Here is a 4,052-nt window from a genome sequence, read left to right as displayed (position 1 = left end):
AGCTCACTCATCCCAAATAAGCCTACCCTTTAAATCACCCTTGTCAGCCACTTTGAGCCTTTCAATCTCCTTCTGTTTTATTTTACCACATCACTAGCCTTAAGTAGAAAAACAAAAGTAATATCCCAATTGAATCTTTGGTTAGCTTAAGATAGAGATTGTGCATCAACTAAGTGTGGGGAAACTATGGGAACATGGGTTAATAAGGGAATGTATCATGTTTCTAATTTATTTGAATATTGGGAATTTGGGAACCTACTCATGAAAAACTAAAATAGAAAAATAATGGAGAATCCATGTGCATTGATAATTTATGTTTGTTTTTATGATTCAAAAAAAAATTATATATATATAATATAAATAAATAAGGGACAAAATTACCCCAATGTTAAGTTAATGAAAAATCAATGCACATGTGATAAATTAAAAAGAAAAAGTTGATATATGAGTATGTGATGTAAAAGTTGGAATTTTGGGTAGCTAGGCATGAACTAGAGTTATATAGAGTATATGTATGTTAGGTGAAAGCTTAGGATAATTAAAGATTCAATTTATAAAGCTCACTTGGCCATACATATATCCTTACCTTTACCTCAGCCCCATTACAATCTTGAAAAGACCTCATGATGTTTGCATTGGTACATTAAATATTTGTTGATTGGTTAGATGAAGAACAAAGTTTTAGAAAGCATGACTAGAGAAGAGTAGAGTGATTACCCTATACACTAGAGAGATTAGAGTGATATACACTACCAGTGAGGGTTCAGTGCTTAATTCTATGTTCCCTGCTTTCATGAGCCATCTTCTTACAAGTTTACTTGCTTTTTATTGTATGTTTTGAATTAGTAAAATTTGATTTATATTTGTCTTGAAGAACTTATTTACTCTTAACCAAGTAAGTAAAAGCATTTAGCATGTAGTTGCATTCATAGGTTGCATTGCATACATTCTACCATCCCTCTTCACCCCTTTATAACTTCTCTTAAACTTAGCATGAGGACATGCTATTGTTTAAGTGTGGGGAGGTTGATAAACCACTATTTTATGGTTTATCTTGTACTTAATTGAGTGGATTTTATCAACTCTTTACCCATTTATTCATACTATTTGCATGGTTTTACATTTGCCTTCCAGATTTTGTGCTATGATTGAAAACATGCTTATTTGGTCTTATATTTTTTAATATTAATCCTCTTTTATTACCATTAGATGCCGTGATATGTGTGTTAAGTGATTTCAGGGATTACAGGGCATGAATGGCTTGGAGGATGGAAAGGAAGCATGCAAAAGTGGAAGGAATACAAGAAGTTGGAGAAACTGTTAAGCTATCCAGCCTGACCTCTTCGCACTCAAACGGCTATAACTTTAGCTACAGAGGTCCAAATGACACAGTTTCAGTTGCGTTGGAAAGCAAACGTCTGGGGTTTTGATTTGATATATAATATGCCATAGTTGCCCTGACGCTAGGCGACGCGAACGCGTGATCCACGCGGACACGTCGCAGCTGCGAACTTCAACCCGCGTGGCCGCGTGAGCGACGCCTCCGCGTCACTTGCCCGCGATCTGTACGGACCAGAAAGAGCTGGAAGTGACTCCAGTGCTGTTTCTGACCCAGTTTTCAGCCCGGAAAACACATATTAGAGGCTATAAAGTGGGGGAATGCATCCATTCATCAGCATGCTTTTCATAATTCACTTTTCATGTTTTAGATGTAGTTTTTAGAGAGAGAGGTTCTCTCCTCTCTCTTAGGATTTAGTTAGAGTTTTTAGAAATTAGGATTTAAGACTTCTCTTAGTTTTAGGAGTGACTCTCAATCCCAAATTCAATGTTCTTTGTATTTATTTATTTTCAATGTTCCATGTTAGATTGATTTTCATAATTAATGTTATTTAAGATATTTCAGTTTATGAATGTTTTATTTATGAATGCTTTTTATTTAATTTAGATATTTTCCCTTTTGGCTTTTGTTGATTAATTGGTGACTCTAGAGTTATCAAACTCATTGTTGATTGAAAATTGGATTTCTTCATTTCATTAATTCAAGTTCCGATAAGTCTGACTTTTCCGAAGGAAAGACTAGGACCTGAGGAATCAAAATTAATTCATCCACTTAACTTACCTTCATAGTTAGAGGTTAACAAAGTAGGAGAAAAATCCAATTCTCATCACAATTGATAAGGATAACTAGGATAGGACTTCCAGTTCTCATACCTTACCAAGAGTTTATTTTACAATTGTTATTATTTTATTTTAAGTGTCATTCAATATACCTTTTACCTTAATCCAAAACCCCAAACATACTTTTGCATAACCAATAATAAGAACATACCTCCCTGCAATTCCTTGAGAAGACGACCCGAGGTTTAAATACTCGGTTATCAATTTTAAAGGGGTTTGTTACTTGTGACAACCAAAACTCTTGTACGAAGGGATTTCTGTTAGTTTAGAAGCTATATCTACAATGCGAATATTTTTATAAATTCTTTACTAGCAAAAATCCTAACGTCATCCTCCTCAGCCCTTTTGTAACCATCAGGCTAATCGGACTTAGGTGGGAGCTGCAGAATGTCCTCAATGGCATCTTCAGTGACCAGTATCTGCTTGCCTTTTAGGTTAACTACATCCAGGGAAGTGATGAAGTAATTGTAATAAAATTCCCTTACCCAAGATGCATTGACCTCTGTAAGGTTTCTCTCTGCAGGAAGAACCAGCCTCTTTCTTTGATTTGATCAGAGGTGTATTGCTGGAGTTCGTTTGGGATTTGTAGAGTCCGCTCTAAGTACAGGTTCCTGGAGGTTGCAAATGCCGGATATTTCAACTCGCAGTATCGGTTTGCAAACCTTATGGGATCAGTAGCAGGGAGTAGCTTGTCAGCCTTCTCCTGCGCGGTAAAGTGTTTCTCCCGCTAGGAGGCATCATGCATAAGATCTATGATAGACATAGATGAGTCTCCTCTTTTACATTTGCCAGTGGTAGCCTTTTCTTTTCCCTTTCTCTGGGAATCTGAATTCCTGAAAAACAAAAAACCAGGATATAATAAAAATAGGAAAACAAATAGGCAAATAGGTTGATGATGATTCAGATAGAGATGGAAATAGCAAAAATTGGAATCAAACCTCAACAATGCAATTTATGAACCAGGAGATCAAAGAGAATAAGAATGCATGCCCTGGCATTTATGAATTGGTTTGGTGAAAGCTAAGGAAAGCACAGTTGAAAATGCCAAAACCAAGATGATGAGCGGATAATTTATACGCTTTTTGGCATTGTTTTTAGTATGTTTTTAGTATGTTTTAGTTAGTTTTTATTATATTTTTATTAGTTTTTATTTAAAATTCACTTTTTTGGACTTTACTATGAGTTTGTGTGTTTTTCTATGATTTCAGGTATTTTCTGGCTGAAATTGAGGGACCTGAGCAAAAATCTGATTCAGAGGCTGAAAATGACTGCAGATGCTGTTGGATTCTGACCTCCCTGCACTCGAAGTGGATTTTCTGGAGCTACAGAAACCGAATTGGCGTGCTCTCAATTGCGTTGGAAAGTAGACATCCTGGGCTTTCCAGCAATATATAATAGTCCATACTTTGTCTTTCCAGCAATATATAATAGTCTATACTTTACTCGAGTTTTGACGACACAAACTGGCATTCAAACGCCCCTTCTCTGCTCTATTCTGAAGTTAAACGCCAGAAACAGGTTACAAGTTAGAGTTAAACGCCCAAACTGGCATAAAAGCTGGCGTTTAACTCCAGAAAAACTCTCTACACATGAAAGCTTCAATGCTCAGCCCAAGCACACGCCAAGTGGGCCCGAAAGTGGATTTTTATGTCATTTACTCATCTTTGTAAACCCGAAGCTACTAGTTCTCTACAAATAGGACTTTTTACTATTGTATTTGACATGCTGGAATCTTTTGATCACTTTAGATCTTAGGATCATCTTTGGATGTCTAGTTCTTAGATTATGGGAGGCTGGCCATTCGGCCATGCCTAGACCTTGTTCTTATGTATTTTCAACGGTGGAGTTTCTACACACCATAGATTAAGGTGTGG

The sequence above is a fragment of the Arachis duranensis genome, chromosome 10 (genome assembly GCF_000817695.3).
Source record: "Arachis duranensis cultivar V14167 chromosome 10, aradu.V14167.gnm2.J7QH, whole genome shotgun sequence".
In the NCBI taxonomy this organism is placed as follows: domain Eukaryota; kingdom Viridiplantae; phylum Streptophyta; class Magnoliopsida; order Fabales; family Fabaceae; genus Arachis; species Arachis duranensis.
This window is presented reverse-complemented; position numbering follows the sequence as displayed.